Source organism: Nicotiana tabacum, chromosome 1 (genome assembly GCF_000715075.1).
Source record: "Nicotiana tabacum cultivar K326 chromosome 1, ASM71507v2, whole genome shotgun sequence".
In the NCBI taxonomy this organism is placed as follows: Eukaryota; Viridiplantae; Streptophyta; class Magnoliopsida; order Solanales; family Solanaceae; genus Nicotiana; species Nicotiana tabacum.
The window spans coordinates 220,612,074-220,632,880 of NC_134080.1; positions in this window are offsets into that span (position 1 = coordinate 220,612,074).

Here is a 20,807-nt window from a genome sequence, read left to right on the forward strand (position 1 = left end):
GTTAGACCATCGTCTTAAATTTTGTAAATTATTGCAAACCTTAGACCAGAGTCTAATATTTTCTGAGCAAAGTAAAATAGGAACAAAATCTAAAGAGTGAGCTAAAAAAGGGACATTTGCGTAAATGGTCCAGTCATCTACTGGAGTTTGCCCATTGGGCTTCCAAATCCCTATGGGCTTAATTATTATTTGAAGTATTAACGCAAATAACCGCCCACCTAATAACTTAAACTAATAATAATCTGGAATGTATAATATATATTCTATTCATATATAATATGTATATCCATGATATACGTATTATGTATAAATTATACATAATCTCTCTCTCTCTCTCTCTCTCTCTCTCTCTCTCTCTCTCTCATATATATATATATATATATATATATATATATATATATATATATATATATATATATATAGCCTTAAAACAACCCAACAAAATATAACAACTATTTGTGTAAAAATCCCGTTAATTTATTGCAATATCTCACAAGGTCAGAGAGCAACCGGTAAGAATTTTGAAGCCCAGCAGAATATATTATAATACTGAAGAGGGAAATATAAAATTTAAAAAAAGGACAAGTGCACAGATAGCCATTCTCAAGAATGCTATTTAGAGATTAGCCAGTATTTATTTTGTCAATTTTAAACTAAAAATCTTAACTTCGGAATAATTCAGAACATTTTGTCCTAAAAATTAAACTGGAAAATTAAAATTCAGAATGCACTAGCTAATTCCTAAATAACGACCCTCTAAAGTGGCTACCTGGTGTCATTTCTACTATAAGAAAAGGGCAATCCCGTACCATATCGCCCCGTAACTCTTTGACATTTGTACCTCACATCGGGCCCAATGATAGCCCAATAATCTTTTGTTGGGCTGTCCAATCCTTTAACTCAAGTGTAAATCATTCCCAGACCCAAGTGCCTCATTTTAGATAGAAATGACATAGGTAGCCTGTTTAAAGGACTGCTATTTAGGAATTAGCGAACGTGTCTTGAATTTTAATGTTTTAGTTCAATTTCCGGGACAAATGTGTCCTGAATTGTCCTGAAATTAGAAATTTTAATTCAAATCTATACGACAAAATAAATACTGGCTAATCTTTAAATAACAACCCTAAAAATGGTTGTTTGTATACTTCTTCCGCCCCGTTCACAAGAAAATTCTCTCTATCATATCTCAAATAGCGTAAAATGTAGTAGATTTTTCCTCTATTAAGTCGATCGAGTTAGACAATTTGGAATTGGAAAAGTATGATTAATTATTTAACTGATGTATCAAGGCAAGTGTTGGAGATGACAATTAGGCATGGGCTCATAATAAAGCATAACTAGAAATTAGACAATTAAAATTTAAACATAATTTAAGACATCGACAAATTAGACATTAACGATAAAATCAGAAATACTATAAATAAATTGAATAATTTCCACCAAATAAATAAATAAATTAAAGTTGTAATTGTGATTACAAAGGGTTGCATGTCCATGCTCATGCACATAATTGAGGTACTTATTTACCATTAAACAACAACCTTAACAAGTAATTTTGGGTTCGAGGATGGAAATAATTTTTTTCCGGTAGAGAGCGTTTTATGTTTTTTAGTTAACCTACTCGATGCGAATACAAATTAGTTGAATTACTGGACCTTTCTTACTGGTGATTAAAAAAGAATTACTATTCTCAAACAGTAACTCGACCAAATTCCCTCTTTAATTTGTCTCTTTCAAATGGAATTTCTTGCTCAAACCTACTTTAAATCACATCAATTAAATCAAATCATTAAAATTACTTATCACATATTTTCTTGATTAATCACTACAAGGAATTCACTCTTGACTTTTTCGTACTATGCAATCGTCACATATATTTTTCTTGATCTATCGCTACAATTTCTCTTGGCTTTTCTTCGTTATACATTGAATCAAAGATTAATCATATTTAAAGTTTAAATAATTACAAAGTTAAATAAAAGTCAAATTAATTTTTGAACATTAGCTAGATAGCTACACATGTCCCATAGAGCTCCTATTTATGTCTATTTTTCTCTCTAAATCTTGATTTAGATAATTTTAATGTTATACCAATACTTACATGGTAGCCTCATGAGTTTTTTTTTTTTTTTTTTTTTTTTTTTTAAATAAGCTTCAAGCTAATTGTCACTTCAATATTAAGTTGAGCTGGTAAAGAATATCCTATTTAGGATAAGCATTATTATATTTGAAATAATAATTTAGTAGTTTAAGATGCTTACTCCAGTACATGTACTCCTTAATTTGGAATTATTTGCAAATTATAAGTGACTGATAGTAACCATTTAATATGCAGAAGAAATAGATAAATGACTCAAATATAGGTTAATTACTTTATTTAACAAAGTGAAAATAACTTAGTGTATAGAAATGAATAATAGGAAGTGGGGACTAAATATACTTATTTTGAATGTACAGCTAATTATCGATCGATTCAAATCAGAATAAAGTTGATTAAAACTTCTTAACAAACATTTTCCTGATTCAGCTGTGAGATTATTTAAAAAAAGTACTATCTTTTTAAGAAACTGAAAAGTGATTTATGTAATCAAAGAAAGACTTAGAATTTGCACTATATTAAATTAAATATATCAATTTTAAATAAAATGATTTAAACAAGGAGACTTCAATTAATAAGCCAGTACTTAAACATACGATATTAATTTCTATTCACTTAGGGCTCGTTTGGTACGAGGGATAAGGGATAATTAATTCCGGAATTAAACTTGAGATGAGTTTATCCTATGTTTGGTTGGGGTAAAATTGCAGTATTACTAATCCCGGTATTAGTTATCCTGTGATTGTAGTATTTTTTTATCCCCTATGGGAGGATGTATAACTAATCCTGGGATAACTAATCCCCTGATAATTAATCTCGGGATAACTTCTTTCCAACCAAACGACCCCTTACACTATACACTTATATCATCTGGTTAAGGTGACTTACAATAACAAATAATTTTGCAAGTGTTAATCTAGAAAACAAAATAAACATGTCATAGATACCCGATTAAAATTAGAGGTGTAGCCGGGATTTGAAGTTTATGAGTTCTGAATTTAGCACAAAATTCATAGCTCGTCTTAGTTACTAGATTCACAGTTAAATATTTATACATATTTGATGAATTTCCTAGTACAAATATAATATTTATGCAAAAGTGACAGGATTCTGCTTATCTAATAGGCTAGCTCCGTTTCTAATTAAAATATACCATGGTGTGAAAATAATATTTTTTTTCAGTGTACATAAATCAAATCCTAAACAAAATAATTAAGAAGTCCAAACACTTTGCTTGTTAGGTAAAGAGTCGCCATAAATTATGTTTTATTTATTTTCTATTGTTAATACTACAATTTCTTTCACACCATAAAAAGAACAAAAGTTCCATTAACCAATAATAATTTACGTAGTCGTGTTCACATGGAATTTCGCCCTTTTCCATGATATTTGAGTTGTACTAAATTGGATTTATTGTTCAAATACAACAAAATTTTACATGGGAAGAGAAGCCAATAAACAAAACTAAATTCCATAGAAAGCTTGATTGTGTTGGGCTGTGAGGTTATAAATACTTATTCGCATCGGGAGTTTACACTTAACTATTGTATCTCCTTTTCAAAACTGTTGTAATTATAGTTTTCTTAAGCCGAGCGTCTATCAGAAACAACTTCTACCTATCTTCACAAAGTAGGATAAAGTTTGCGAACATACTACCCTCCCCAGACGCCACTTGGGATTATGTATATACGGGCTATGTTATTGTTGTTATTGTTGAGTTTATACTTAACTAAACAATTAATCTTAAAAATCAACAAATCAAAGCAGAATTGCATATCAATTAATCATGGTTAAGCGTTTAAAAATGTATATGCAAGATATATATCTTATTATATTTATTAGCTTAGTATAAACATACGATGCGAGTAAATCTTTACCTGTGTGTAGAGTTGTGGAGAGTGAGTTCAAAGATAGTGTGACTTTCTTTTTGTTTGTGACAATTGATTACCTAAAAAAAAGTATAGTTCCCATTTATTGGCTTAGTTTTGGATACACTACTAGAAATCTATCTAAAATTATCCAAAAATACCGATCGAAATCAATCGAAAATCTAGAAAAGTCGATCGATTTTTGACCGACTTTAATCCGTCGAAAATAAATTGGTCGGTAAAAAGTAGCGACAGAAGTCGGTCGCAATTTCCGACCGATTTCGATCGGTAAATCAATTTTCACAAACGACCCAAAAAGAAAAAATCTACCGAAAAAACGAAGTCGGTCGGTATTTTTCGACCGAATTCGATCGATTTTTTTAATTATGCAATTAAAAAATGCACCATCTGGGACTCGTTTGTACTATGGTAGGATACTATTCTACCACTAGACTATTGGTACATCTTGGTTTAAGACTTTCTTTTAATTTATTTGTACTCCTTAATAACCGGCCAATTTCGGTCAGTTTTATTAAAAATGTAAAATTACCGACCGAAATCGTTCGTTTTTTTAAATCGACTGTCGGTCGATTTTTTGAATAGTAGTTTTAATTTATTTTATATGAAAAACCGACCGATTTCGGCCAGTTTCTTAAAAAATAAATTTCATGCGATGCTAAAATAGTTTCCCGCATATTTGTGCCCAAAAAAACTGACCGAAGTCGCTCAGTTCCGTAAAAAAAATTAAAAAATAAAATATTTTGGAAAATCGATTCAGTTTTTCGATCAATTTTTTGACGGATCGAAGTCGATCGATTGAACGCGGTCGGTTTTGACCGAATTTCTAGTGTTAAATTTGGAAAGTGTTTCAAATTTAAGTGTGAAATGAGATGATAGAAAGATACATGCACTCAGCACTTACTGCAGAAAAATTTGACAACTTAGCATAAAATCAGGAAGCAGTCTTTGACAATTCAAGAAGCTTCTCAAAGGCAAAAAATTTTAAACGTCAATATTTCCGCGTGAAGTAACGGTAGATTAGTAGGCGGAAGCATTAAAGTAACCGGTAAAATTATTTTCGCGTGACTTATAGATTACGGGTTCGAACCGTGAAATCAACTATTAATATTTGTATGAAGGTAAGTTGTCTATATCACACTCCTTGGGATGCGGTCCTTACCCGTGTCTTGCATGACGCGCGATATTTTGTGCATCGAGTTGCTCTTTGTAGTAGATTAGTTAACATTTTTACAAGATTATCGACTTTTTTAATTATAAATATTTACTTATAATTATCTTATAAGTGAGCCGTTTATATAAATATTTTTTAGATCATACATGAATAAAACTTAGCTAGTGTTTGGACATAGATTTGGTATAAACTTGAATATTTGAGTTTTTGAAGATGAGATAAAAAAAAAATAATTGAAAGTTGAAATTGTATTTGGACATTTTACTTGAAAAGAATTTGAAGTTCTGTGAGTAGAAAACTTCAAAAACTACTCTAGAGCTATTTTTTGGAATTTGAAGATTTTGTTTTCAAAATTCCGCCAAAATTAAAAATGGTTAAAATCTATAAACAAATAGATATTTGAAAATAAAATTTAAAAAAAAAGCTCCTAAATTTTATGGTCAAACGGGAGCTTAAACTCTAGTGAAGATGAAGAACAAATTATACTAAGGCAAATCAATAAAAACAAATATATCCTGGAAAGATATATTAAAACAAAAAAATGTAGGGACAAAGTAAAAGAAAAGGAAAGAGCCACAAACAAGAACAAAAACAAAAACATGAGTGACAAAGCACAGCAATATATTAGTTGGGTAATACTATCATTAAGCATTATGAACAGTGCAGGTTAATTAATAGTGATGCTAATGACACTATATTTCTTGACAATTATATTGGATGTATTAGGAAAATATTATTAGTGCTACAGCTGTAATACTCAACGAGGTTAAAATTTATGGCATTAGTACGTGTCGATCATGAGAAAGTTCTCGCCACTATCAAAGAATATAGTAGAATGGATAAGATTTAATCAGAGATCTCACATGAGTACGGCCTCTAGAAATATATATATCTTTTTGATAGTGAACATTTTTTCTTTAAATGACCTTAGTGCGACGCGAATCTTGATTAATTAGATTAATGAATTTTTTGAATACGAAATGGTTAATAATAATAAAAAGTTGTCGCCATAGGGGTGTTGGAAAATTCTACTATATATAAAATATATCTATGGTGAGACCAACAAGTTTACTTAATCATATCTGCTTATTATATAAAGCAAGGATCTTGGGAGTCAACTGAATAAAATCCCATATTATGATATTTGCCTGCCTTTCCACTACAGGTAAATGTTTATAATATTCAAATACTTGAAGCATAGTGAAATTTTAGGGGACGGTCTAGTGGTTAATTAAAAGACTGTTTGGTCGGTACTGGTTATGAGATGGTGAATGATAGTAGTTGGTTATGATAGTCAGTGACGAAGTCAGGAATTTACTCAAGGGTGTTCAAACTTGAAAGAAGTAAAAAATATTCTCCGAGAAAGAGTGTTCAATATGTGTTATATACCTCTAAAATCTAATATTTTATCTATATACGTAGTGTAATTTTCTAACGAAGGGTGATCAGTTGACCACCCTTTATAACATATAGCTTCGCCCATGATGATAGTTGTGCAGTAGTGACTAGCAGTTGTAATGGTTGATGAAGGTGGCTGGTAGCGATGGTCGTGCAGTGATGGCTGATTGTGATCACAGTAATAAGGTGATGGTTGGTAATACAATATGCTATAATAACTGACTCTGATACCAACTATCACAAGCCGAACCCTTTTAAAGCGTCAGCGATACACAAATAGCTCGTGTGAGTCCCACCTCACTACAAGCCATCCTTCTCTTATCTCACATTACTTGGCACGACCCTGTGACTATGCTGAAGCTAGCCTTAGAGGCTTAGCTTCTCTTGTACCGCTCATTTGATGTTAAGGTTTCAATGTCTTGTTGATATATTCATGTTGCCATATTCGTGTGGCGTATTTCATATCCTGGGTTTTGTCCTTGTGCATTGATGAAATCAGCTGGATTCACTCGACAATACACCATGCAATTGATTCAGAGTGAGGAATTTACAAAGAGAAATGAGAGGAGATGAGGTGAAGAAGATGAATGTCTGCAATTCTCATTGAAGTCACTAAAAACACACGTGAGTGGGCATTTATAAGTGCCACATCTAACCGCCTCTAACTAACTATCTTTTAAGGGCAGAACTTTCTAACTTTGACACATAGGTCCCTCAACTTACTTTTGTGTGTAACTAGTCTATATTACAATACTCCCCTTCAAGCTAGTGGGTGAAACACATTGATCACACCAAGTTTGGACAAAAGAAAATGATGTTGTGCTGATCCCAGACCATTGGTCATAAGGTCTGCCAATTGTAGATTAGTAGAAATGTATTGTGGTGCCAATTGCCCCATCTTGATTTTTTCTCGAACAAAAGGACAATCTATCTCAATATGCTTAGTTCTTTCATGAAAGATGGTATTGGTTGCTAATTTGCAGAGCAGTCTTACTGTCATAATGCAAAGGAACTGGTTGATGCACATGGACTTGAAGCTCTTTCAGCAGTCCTAAAAACTATATAATTTCTGCAGCAGCTGCTGCTAGACTCCTGTATTCTACTTTTGTTGAACTTCGGCTCATAGTTTGTTGCTTCTTGGACTTCCAGGAAAGCAAGGAATCACCCAATTTAATGATATGCCCTGTGACTGATCTCCTAGTATTTGGACAGGAGGCCCAATCAGAATCATAATAAGCAGATAGACTGTTGATAAGGCCTGTGCTTGGTAAAATTCCAAGGCTTGGGGATGATTTCACACATCCGACCAAATGCAATGCTGCATCCCAATGAGATTATTTGAGATGTTGCATAAACTGGATGAGTACCTGAACTGCAAAGCTAAGATCTGGTCTAGTAATGGCTAGGTAGAATATCTTTCCAATGAGTTTGGTAGCTTCCAATATCTTCCAATTCCTCATTTTCCTTGACTCATACATGCTTATCATAGTCGATAGTGGTTAATTAAAAGACTGTTTGGTCGGTACTGGTTATGAGATGGTGAATGATAGTAGTTGGTTATGATAGTCAGTGACGAAGTCAGGAATTTACTCAAGGGTGTTCAAACTTGAAAGAAGTAAAAAATATTCTCCGAGAAAGAGTGTTCAATATGTTTTATATACCTCTAAAATCTAATATTTTATCTATATACGCAGTGTAATTTTCTAACGAAGGGTGGTCAGTTGACCACCCTTTATAACATGTAGCTTCGCCCATGGTGATAGTCGTGCAGTAGTGACTAGTGGTTGTAATGGTTGATGAAGGTGGCTGGTAGCGATGGTCGTGCAGTGATGGCTGATTGTGATCACAGTAATAAGGTGATGGTTGGTAATACAATATGCTATAATAACTGACTCTGATACCAACTATCACAAGCCGAACCCTTTTAAAGCGTCAGCGATACACAAATAGCTCGTGTGAGTCCCACCTCACTACAAGCCATCCCTCTCTTATCTCACATTACTTGGCATGACCCTGTGACTATGCTGAAGCTAGCCTTAGAGGCTTAGCTTCTCTTGTACCGCTCATTTGATGTTAAGGTTTCAATGTCTTGTTGATATATTCATGTTGCCATATTCGTGTGGCGCATTTCATATCCTGGGTTTTGTCCTTGTGCATGAAATCAGCTGGATTCACTCGACAATACATCATGCAATTGATTCAGAGTGAGGAATTTACAAAGATAAATGAGAGGAGATGAGGTGAAGAAGATGAATGTCTGCAATTCTCATTGAAGTCACTAAAACACACGTGAGTGGGCATTTATAAGTGCCACATCTAACCGCCTCTAACTAACTATCTTTTAAGGGCAGAACTTTCTAACTTTGACACATAGGTCCCTCAACTTACTTTTGTGTGTAAGTAGTCTATATTACAATACTCCCCTTCAAGCTAGTGGGTGAAACACATTGATCATACCAAGCTTGGACAAAAGGAAATGATGTTGTGCTGATCCCAGACCATTGGTCATAAGGTCTGCCAATTGTAGATTGGTAGAAATGTATTGTGGTGCCAATTGCCCCGTCTTGATTTTTTCTCGAACAAAAGGACAATCTATCTCAATATGCTTAGTTCTTTCATGAAAGATGGTATTGGTTGCTAATCTGCAGAGCAGTCTTACTGCTGTAATGCAAAGGAACTAGTTGATGCACATGGACTTGAAGCTCTTTAAGCAGTCCTAAAAACTATATAATTTCTGCAGCAGCTGCTGCTAGACTCCTGTATTCAACTTTTGTTGAACTTCAGCTCATAGTTTGTTGCTTCTTGGACTTCCAGGAAAGCAAGGAATCACCCAATTTAATGATGTGCCCTATGACTGATCTCCTAGTATTTGGACAGGAGGCCCAATCAGAATCATAATAAGTAGATAGATTGTTGATAAGGCCTGTGCTTAGTAAAATTCCAAGGCTTGGGGATGATTTCACACATCCGACCAAATGCAATGTTGCATCCCAATGAGATTATTTGGGATGTTGCATAAACTGGATGAGTACTTGAACTGAAAAGCTAAGATCTGGTCTAGTAATGGCTAGGTAGAATAACTTTCCAATGAGTCTTTGGTAGCTTCCAATATCTTCCAATTCCTCATCTTCCTTGACTCCTACATGCTTATCATAGTCGATAGTGGCCCAAAGTAAAAAGTACGAAAAATGTAAAGAAGTGCTAAAATTATATACATACCAAAGATGAAAAATCAAGAAAGCATAAAAATTGTCAAATATATACAATCATCCAACAAGTCAATGTAGGGCCTACCCCCCTCAAATGAAAGCTGACATTGTCCTCAATGCCAACTAAACCAAATAAGCACAAAAAATAACAGGGAAAAGGATATAGAAACTCCCTATGGCCCGTCTGTCTGCATGGGATCCTGAGTGGTCCCTAGGTCCTCAATATGCTCCGGAACCTCAAACTGGTTCCCTATGGCCTGCTGCTCTGCTGCTGGGACCTGGACCTGGACAGGCTTTTGAGCTGCATCCTGTGGCTGACTGGAGGAGGTCTCCAGTGGGTCTGCCAACTGGATGACTGCTAGGAATGATCAAAACCGAATCGAAACCGAAAACCGAACCGAAATCGAAGCTTAATGGCTTATTGGTATCGGGTTAACGGTTTAACGGACGGGGAACAGATTGAAATTTTTATTAACGGCTTATCAGTTTGGGGGCGGATTATTTAATTTTCTTAACGGATAATCCGTTAACCCGTTAAGAATATATATAATTTTTATTTTTATCCATATATATATATTAAATAATCAAAAACCCTTCTTCCACTTCCAGTACTCTATCTCTATTCTCTATTACTAATTTACTATTACACATTTAGAAGCCCTAACGCCTAAATTTCAACCAGTAGCCACCAACACTCTATCTATTTGCTTACTTCCTATTAAGTCTTACTGGATTTTGTGTTAAAATACACAACAATGAAAATGTATCTTAGTGCTAACTTCTGAAGTAAGCATTATGAGGCTACTACAACTTGTCTTTCATGTATTGCATTTTCTATGATTAAATTAGAATCCATCTGTGTGTCTAAGACTCTAACGGTGATGTATAGGTGGGCATATGTTAGGCGTTAACAGTAAGCGTTAATGTAGTCTACTTTGGGATGTAATACACGCAATATAGATTAATGCACGCAGTATAGATTGAATTAGGTTGATAAACCGCCCGATAAGAGCTAAACCGATAACAATCTGCCCGATATCTTATTGGGTGGCTAGCGAATTAATACATTTAAAAGCCAATAACCGATAAGCCAAACCGTTAAGAGTAAATAACCTCCCAATCTATCCGATAAGCAGCCCTAATGATTGCATCATCTGCTCGGGGAATCATCCTCTTCTTCTTGGGAGGCCTCTGGGACTGCTCTGGCTGGGGCTGAGCTGCTGACACAGGGTCCTGTAGCAATAAATCCAAAGGCAGATGATCTGCTTTCAACCTGTCAACCTCAACCCTCAACTCCTTCACGGGCTCCTTGGAAGCCCTCGTCTTCCTCATATCCTTGGCCTTCCTAGCAAGCTCCTTGAGAGCTCTCCCATGAGAACCCACAACATCCATAAGAATTTTTTGAGTTTCAAGGATTTTCTTCTGGTTGTCCAGAATATCCATGAGGGTGTCCTCAATAGACTGAGGGACCTGTGGAGGTGGGGGTGCCGACTGAGCTGCTACTGTAGTAGTAAGGACAAACAACTTAGAGGAAGCTGTCTGCATCCAGTTGTTGATGCTGAGAAGAGCTTGGCTCAGACGGTGTGCAGTCACTAGGTGGGCCCGAGTGGAGGGTAGGTCTGGTGCTGCAGAAGTGGATGGACCAGGGGGCATGTCCGCTGAGGTAGACGAAGACTGAGTTGGAGCTACTATCACTACTGGCTCTTCAGACTGGCCAGTTGCAACCGTGGTTGTTCCCTTGTAGTTCTTGCTTTTAGGGTTGTCATCACCCTGCATGATGTACCATGAGAACGGGGCCTTTTCTTTCACTTTGATATCAAATGGCCACTTTTCTACCTTTAGGTCTGTGAAGTACATGGTTAAGAAGCTGGAGAGGGGGTAGTTTCTGTCACCTTCACTAACTACCTGTGTAATCACCCGAGACATCACCTTCCTAACATTAATCAGGTACCCTACCATGATTGATGCTACCAACACTGCCCGGTGAAGATGGAGGGAGTTTTCATGAGTAGTGGGGTCCAATCTGCTGCACACAAATGTTTCCCACCCCTTGGCCTCGAAATTCAAACTTCTTCTCAAAATTTTCACTCCCGCATTCAACCAATCGGGGGTGGTGCCTGGGATTGCAAGATACTGTGCCAACCAAGGACGAACCTCCTCACCTAATTCCATCTTTGCCAAATACATCGACTCATCCTCCTCATCAAAGCCCAAGTAGTCATTTATTGTTTTTCCATCGAACAACACTTTCAAATTGCGCACCTTGGTCACTTTGGTGCCCTTCTTGATGTGGGCAACATTGGTGTAGAATTCCTTGACCAGGTGCTCGTTTGTATCCTCACAATTGTTTAAGAAATACTCCCAGCCCACTCTCTCTTTAAACTGCCTTCTGACATTGGGGTTGTGAGGCAAAAAGTCTCTATCTACAAAACTTCTCTCCGAAATTAATTTCCTCATAGGCCACCATTCTCTGAATTTATGGTAGGCCACCTCGCTCACAAAGCGGTCTTGCCATACCTCTGGATTTCTAGTTCGTTCTACCCCACCAACCTGAGGCTCACCCCCTTCTCCTACTACCTCTTCTTCTCCTGCTGCACCCTCTCCGGATAATGAAGCTGTGGGAGAGGTGGAGTATTCATCCCCACTGCCTTCAGCTGAGCCCTCAGACGACCCAGAAGATACATTTACAGACGCTTGGGCAGTGGGGAAAGGTAGGGGATTGTCTCTTAATCTGTTTCTCTCTGGCCAGTCAGGGATGTACTCTGGGATTGAGTCTGAAGATATATCCTGAGAGGGCTCGTATTCACTCCCAGACTGGTCAATGGCCCTATCAGCAGCTTTAATGAGCTTCCTCATGTTTGTAATGTTTTGCCGGGCTCAGGGAGTCAATCTTAGCATCTTCTGTTTCCCTCCCCGGGAGGATTCTCCTCTACCAGCTTGTTTAGAACCCCTGCCTCTTTGTTTCACCATTGTCTGCAAACATCAGTCATTAAGCTTGTTAGTATCCAGAAAGACGGTGAAGTTCACAGTTGCAGGAAATAAAATATTGCAGACAGTATCAAATGTTGCAGAGTGTGGACCGCACAAAATGCAGTGTGGCCGCACTGAGGCCAATGCGGACCGCACAAAATGCTAATGCGGTCCACACAGAGGTGGGGTTTAGACTACCCACTCTCTGAACAATTTCTCCGCGGACCGCACAAAATGGCAATGTGGTCCGCATTGAGGCACCGCGGACCGCACAAAATGCAATGCGACCACAGTCCTCAATGATCAGGCTTCAGGTCTTGCAGCAATGCGGTCCGCACAAAATGTCATTGCAGACCGCACAAGGGCACCACAGACCGCACAAAATCCACTGCTTTCCGCACTGAGTGCCCAGCTGCAGCACTAACTTAGGGTTCAAGAAATTTTAATTTTAAGTCCAATTTTACACCTAAGTAAGGTCCCTAAGTGTTTGCCCAGTGATTTTAACTACTAATTCTAACTTTAATCAAGAAATTAACTACTCTAAGCTACCAAATTAAAAGAAATATGGGAAGAAAAAAAAGAAAAGCTAAGGAAACAAAAATTACAAGACAATAATCAAATCAAACAATCAAAAAGAAGTAGAAGTTACCAGATGTGAGAGTTACTGATGATTAATCGAGGATATGCAGATGAATTACTGCAAGATTAGTGATGAACAATGATTTTTTAAGGTTCTAGGAGTTAAAAGATCGAAAAGGATAAAAGGAGGGCCTCAAGCCCTATTTATAGAAAAGGACCTGGGGCTCAGCTTACCAACCCAATGCGGACTGCACAAAATGCAATGCGGTCCGCACCACATAATGTAATGCAAAGTTTGAGAAGGCAACCACTGCGGTCTGCACAAAATGTAATGCGGCCGCAGTGGTCTACTGCGGACCGCACAAAATGTAATGCGGCTGCGGTGGCAAACTTCAGAGAGCTGGTTATTTCATCCTTCATCAATGCGGTCCGCATTGATTTTGTGCCCCCCACATTGAGTTCTTTGCGGCCGCACACAATGTAGTGCGGTCCGCATTGAAAACTTCAGAGACTTGAACAATTTTTTTTTCCACCATATCCTGCACTGCATCAACACAAACCTGTAACATCTTACAACCAGTCAGTCCAAAAATAAATTCTATCCTATAATGAAAATCAAAGAAAAACAAGAAGAAAAACACATGGGTTGCCTCCTAAGAAGCGCCTGATTTAACGTCGCGGCACGACGCAGGTTACCATCAAATCATTTGAGATGAAGAAGTGCCACCACGTGGCTGTCATCAATTTTTCCCAAGTAGTGCTTGACCTTATGCCCATTCACTCTGAAAACTTCCCCATTTTTGTTCTTTAAATCAAGTGCACCAAACGGGGTCACACACACCACTTCAAAAGGTCCACTCCATTTTGACTTAAGCTTTTCCGGAAACAGACGTAACCGAGAGTTGAACAAGAGAACCAAATCACCCACTTTGAACTCCTTGCTACGAGCATATTTATCATGAAGGTACTTCATCTTGTCCTTGTACAAGGAGGAACTAGAGTAGGCATGGAATCAGAATTCATCAAGTTCATTAAGCTGCTCCATACAAAGATTGACTGCAACATCCCATTCAAGATTTAGCTTCCTCAAGGCCCACATGGCCTTGTGCTCTAACTCAACCGGTAGATGGCAAGCTTTCCCAAACACCAACCGATACAGAGACATACCAATCGGAGTCTTGTAAGTAGTCCTATAAGCCCATAGAGCATCATCCAACTTCTTTGACCAATCGGTCCTATTTGTATTGACCATTTTTGACAATATGCTCTTGATTTCCCTATTGGAGACTTCAACTTGGCCACTCGCTTGAGGATGATATGGAGTAGAAACTTTGTGATTGACACCATACTTTGCAAGCAAAGTGTCAAAAGCTCTATTGCAAAAATGAGACCCCCATCACTTATGATTGCACGAGGAGTACCAAACTTTATAAAAATGCTCTTCTTGAGAAATGCAACAACAATCTGGGCCTCATTGTTGGGCAAAGCCACGGCTTCAACCCACTTTGAGACATAATCGACTGCCACAAGAATGTATGTATTCCCACACGAGCTGACAAACGGGCCCATAAAATCAATGCCCCATACATAAAAAATAACAACCTCAAGAATCGTATTGAGAGGCATCTCATCTTTCTTCGAAATTCCACCCCGCTCGTTGACATTCGTCACACCTCTTCATGAGTTCACTTGCATCTTTGTACAAAGTTGGACAATAAAACCCACAACTAAGAACTTTGGAAGTCGTCATCGCCCCGCCATGATGGCCATCATAGGGAAAGGAATGACAAGCCTCCAAGATACTCAATTGCTCTTCCTCCCGGATACACCTTCGAATCACACCATCTGTGCAAATCTTGAACAAGTACGACTTGTCACACCTCTTTTTTCCTACACCCCGCGGAAGGGTATAAGGGAGTTTTTTCCAACTTAAAGTGACAATCGAAACAAGTTTATTATTAGAATTCAGAGTCGCCACTTGGGATAATTTATGGTGTCCCAAGTCACCGGTTTAAATCCTGAATCAAGGAAAGATTTGACTCTGTTTATGTCTGCGAACACAGAAATCCGGGTAAGGAATTCTGTTAACCGGGGAGAAGGTGTTAGGCATTCCCGGGTTCCGTGGTTCTAGTACGGTCGCTCAACTATTATTATTGGCCTAATTATCGAATTTTAAAACACTTTTAAACCTATGTGCATTTTAACTTTAAACCGCTTTTAATTATTTTAAGAAAGATTTCAACGTCGTCTAAAACACGTCTTTGGATCATGCCACATGAAATGCACCCGCGATCCGAGACACATTTTATTTAACGTTTTTAAGATTTGGATTTGGGTCATATGAAATGCACACCTGAGTTTAGGAAGGTAATTTTAAATTACGCGCCTAAAGCAACTACGCACTTTTAACTTTGCGAGGGCCATGGAAATTTAACTAAATGGCACGCCTCGATTTCTAAGAATTAAAGTATTAATTAAGCGAGGGCCATGCATTTTGAGGTTTTGTTCGGCATGGCACACCTCGATTTATTTTTAAGGGAGCTCAAACTAAATTTTGGAGGGCCATAAGCTATTTGTGTTATCTAATACGGTTCACTTCCATTAATTAATGGACCTACACAATTAAACACAGAAGGAGTCCATATTCGGGCCCAAAGTGAGCCCCAATTGCTTAATGAAGACATGAACATCCAAACCATATGCCTTTTAGGCAAATTGGGCCATCCGTAGGCCCAATCTTCATAACCAAACACTTGCATTACCAATTAAATATAATACTATATGAAAACATGAGATTGAACTACACCTTTACTTCTGATCTTCTACTGATTAACACAAATTAGCTAACTAAGCCTCCAATTTTATTTTAGCACATTTTTTGAATCAACTCTGTTATGTAGAAATGTCCAGCAACAATCAATACGAGCTATTGGGCTCAGCAGACAAGCCAAATGCATCAAAGTACCATCCTCTCTCGAAAGTGGCCCCAAAGTCTAAGGCTCCATGAACCTAAGACTTGCAAAACCAAAACTGGGAATCAAGACTCAATATCGAGTCTTACCCAACACAAAAACCTTAACATATCCTGTAGAATTGACGCTGAATAGCCACAAAATTAAACTGACAATTACTAGCTATTGAAACACTAACCAGCATTAAACTAACAACTATTTTAAACCATTTCTAAGTTTAAACACATTCATATGCCAATCATTGAAACACTATTAATTAACAACTACTGAGACACTAACTAACTAATCATGATGCATTTTCTGATATTCACACTTAAGTCGACCAAATGAGCATCCCAATTTCCACTCTATTTCTAAAGTTAAACACATTCACATGCCCTTCAACAGTAAATCAATACATGATTTTACCCTTGAAGCAAACCAGACCATATTAAAAGGAACATTCAGCTATATACTTACATGAACATTTCAGCATCCAAACACCACAAACATTGCCAACAATTTAAATAAACTACATAGTAGAGAATGTCTAGTGCAGTCCAGGATTTAAATGATGAAATGCAGAGCCTAAAATTCAACCCAACAAGTTGTTCTCCAAGTTTTTATGACAGTCCCAAATTAGATACAGTAATAAAACTTACTTATACAAACTAGAACTCAATTAGACAATGTAACTCATCAGGTAAGAAAAAAAAAGACATGACTGAATCAACAAAACAACTAATGTTATGCTTTAAAACTTCTGCTTCTCATTTCATTCTTCAAGGTAAACTTCAAAAAATAATAGAGTTTCAAGAGCATGTACCTGAATGTGACAAAGACAGAATCAAAACTCAGTTTTGAGATTAGGAAGAAACTAATAGCAGCAGTAGATCAATACTGAGACAGCATCAACATGAATCAACTTCGACCAGCAATGGAACAATAAACCAAACATCAAAACTTAAACCAAAACTTTTTCAAAACCCAAGTTTGGTCCATTTCAACCCCAGAATGAGAATTTGTGATTTTCAGAAATTTTTGCTCACCAAACGAAATCAGAAGACTCAAAAAATCAGCAGAGTTTGAGCAGTTTTCCAAACAAATAATGCAAGGAATTCAGAATTTTTCCCAAAGAAACCCCCAACCATTTTAGTTTTTTTTAGTGTTTTTATCTCTTAAAATCTGCCTTGAATGCCAAGCAAAGGTGCCTTTGTAGGCAAGGCATTAGGGCAGCTTAAAGAAGTCAGATTTGCAATTAGACCCTTTTTACATTTTGGTTTTTGCTTAAGAGTCATTAGTTTAAATATCAGATTTTCATATAAGTCCCCAAACCCAGCTTCCTAGAAGCTTCCTATTCTGTTATTCAAAGATTCTTTTATCCAATTTTCCCAAACTACCCCTCAAACCCCTGAAAAGTTCTTTAAAAAAAAACCAAACTGGTTTGAATCAAGCCCAAGACTTAAACCAGAACCTATCAGCCCAAATTGAGTCTTGAACCTAAAGGCATGAACCCAAGGCCCAAACATAATCAGAACCAAATTATTTGAGGAAAAGCAAAAAACAGAAGCAATTCGAATAATTTCAAAATCTAATTAGATGACTGACCAACTAATGAACTAGAATTAACGAAATTAATAGATCGAAACTAACCTAATTATTAAATGTACTAATTAAAGAAAGAGTTTTAAAACTAACATGCATAAAAAAACGACCCTCAAGAAACTGGAAAAACGGAAAAGAATCAAGAAGAAGAGACAGAAGCATAAGATAGAAAAAAATGAAAGAAAAACTGAAGAAAAGAAAACAAAAGGAAAGGGAAAATACCTAAAAGTGCCTCGGACAATAAAAAATGGCGACGAAACTTCAAATCTTCAGATTCTCGGCTCAATCTAAGATTAATAGTGTGTTCTTCATCAAAAACACATGAATAAAGTCAGAATGAACCTAAAATCTTCAAAGAAATCTCGAATTGAAAAATTTGGGATTTTAGGGTTAAGCTTTGTTTCAAGATTTAAGGGATTCAAGCAAGATTTAAGGGGAATGGAGTGGGGATTTGGAACGAGGGGGTCGTGGTGGTTTAGTGGTGTAATTCTGGTGGTGTTTGGAGTCGGCGCCACCGGCTGAGAGCGGTGGAAAAAGAGGCGGCACCTTAGGGTTTGGCCCTTGATCTCTGGAACGGGGAAATGAAAGAGACGATGAAAGAGGGGGGGTGGGTGGGTTAGATTCGGACACTTATATAATAAGTAACCAACCAATTCTGAGCTGTTGGATGGCTGAGATCCAACGGCTATGATTAAACCCAATGAAAACGGGGTCGTTTGGATTGTTTGGTGGGGGGAACGGTTTTGGAGCGGGTTTGGGTCTGGGTTTGATGGGTATAACTGGGTACAGGGGTGTTTGGTTTGGGCTTGGAGACTTGGATTTAAGGAAGGCCCAAAAAAATCTAATTCAACTCTTTTCCCTTTAAAATTATTTCCTAATTCTCTTTTTTTTTCAAAATAAAAATAAAAACCTAAACTAAATCATAAGTCAAATTAATTCTATCACATTAAATTAATTAACTCTAGCTAATAATTACCACAACTAATTAAAAACCAAATTAAAGGAAAAACTACCAAAATTGAAAAACTAAAATTGAAAAGTGCAAAAATAAGTAATTGTTTTGTGATTTTTCCCGTTTTTATGAAACAACTAATTTGCTAATTAATCTAACAAAATGTAAAATTAAATCCTAAATACAAATGCAGCATATTTTTGTATTTTTCATGAATTAAATAACATTAACATGCACAGACAAATGCAAACAGTCGACAAAAAATGCCACAAAAATCTACAAAATTGCTAATAATGGGAGAAATCTATTTTCTTGAATCTATGGGAGTAATTCATATAGGGCAAAAATCATGTGCTCACAGTTGCCCCTCTTTGCTCGAAACACAAAGAGTTTTCGTGCAAAGATAAAGTGAGCGGGTACGAGCGATTTTTGCCCGTTTGAATACTCCGTGGGAAGCATTTTTAAAATTTTTTGACCGCACCCTGCTTTCGAGGTTGCCTACATATCCCTGGCTATAAAGGAATCAGGTCAGTGTAGTTCGGAAAGTTTTCGGTAGCTGGGACTACCCTGAAGCTGTGATTTCATCGTTGCTGTTGCTACTGCTTACTGAACTCCTTATTACACCATGACAAAATAAAAGAAGCTAGACTAAACTATGATCTATGCATTATAATAATCTTATCTGTATTCTCAAACTTGATCTTGTGATTCCTGTTGACTTGTATTTTTCGGGTGAAGTTCCTTTGTTGCCGACTTGAATTGTAGTCTGAGATGCTTTCCCTTTTCTTCAGGTGGGCGCCTGATTACCGAAGTTGAACCGTCTTCTTTCTAACATTGGTGCTTTGTTCTTCAGGTGGGCTCCTGATTACCAATACTTCGAGTTGCTTTGTTCTCCAGGTGGGCTCCTGATAACCGACACTTGAATTGCTTTGTTCTCCAGGTGGGCTCCTGATTACCGACACTTGATCTGCTTTGTTCTCCAGGTGGGCTCTTGATTACCAACATTTGATCTGTTTTGTTCTCTGTGTGGGCTCCTGATTACCAACACTTGAATTGCTTTGTTCTCCAAGTGGGCTCCTGATTACCGACACTTGAATTGCTTTGTTCTCCATGTGGGCTCCTGATTACCGATACTTGAATTGCTTTGTTCTTCAGGTGGGCTCCTGATTACCAACACTTGAATTACTTTGTTCTCCAGGTGGGCTCCTGACTACCAACACTTGAATTGCTTTGTTCTCCAGGTGGGCTCCTGATTATCGACACTTGAATTACTTTGTTCTCCAGGTGGGCTCCTGATTACCGACGCTTGATCTGCTTTGTTCTCCAGGTGGGCTCCTGATTACCAACACTTGATCTGCTTTGTTCTCCAGGTGGGCTCCTGATTACCAACACTTGATCTGCTTTGTTCTCCAGGTGGGCTCCTGATTACCAACACTTAAATTGCTTTGTTCTCCAGGTGGGCTCCTGATTACCGACGCTTGAATTGGTTTGTTCTCCAGGTGGACTCCTGATTACCGACACTTGAATTGCTTTATTCTCTAGGTGGGCTCCTCATTACCGACACTTGAATTGCTTTGTTCTCCAAGTGGGCTCCTGATTACCAACACTTGAATTGCTTTGTTCTCCAGGTGAGCTCCTGATTTCAATAAAATAGACAAAACAAAGAAAATTTCCTGCCCCAGTTTGGTAGATGGGCACATCCGTGAGTGTTAACTGAATCATGTTACCAAATATCACTAAGAATTTGAAAGCTAGATCCCATTATCCAGGAGGGCCCTGAAAACTCCTAGTTAAATGACAGTTTTAAGTCTAAATTATATCTTCTAAAGGTATGACTCCCACTAAATCTTGTGATCTCATGAAATCTTAAAGCTAGGGCCCATTATTCAGGAGGGTCCTGACAACTCCTAATTGAATCCAATCTCAAGAATGAAAACTTTGAAACCAACTTATATTCCTTTGGGGTACATTTATGCTAGATCTCG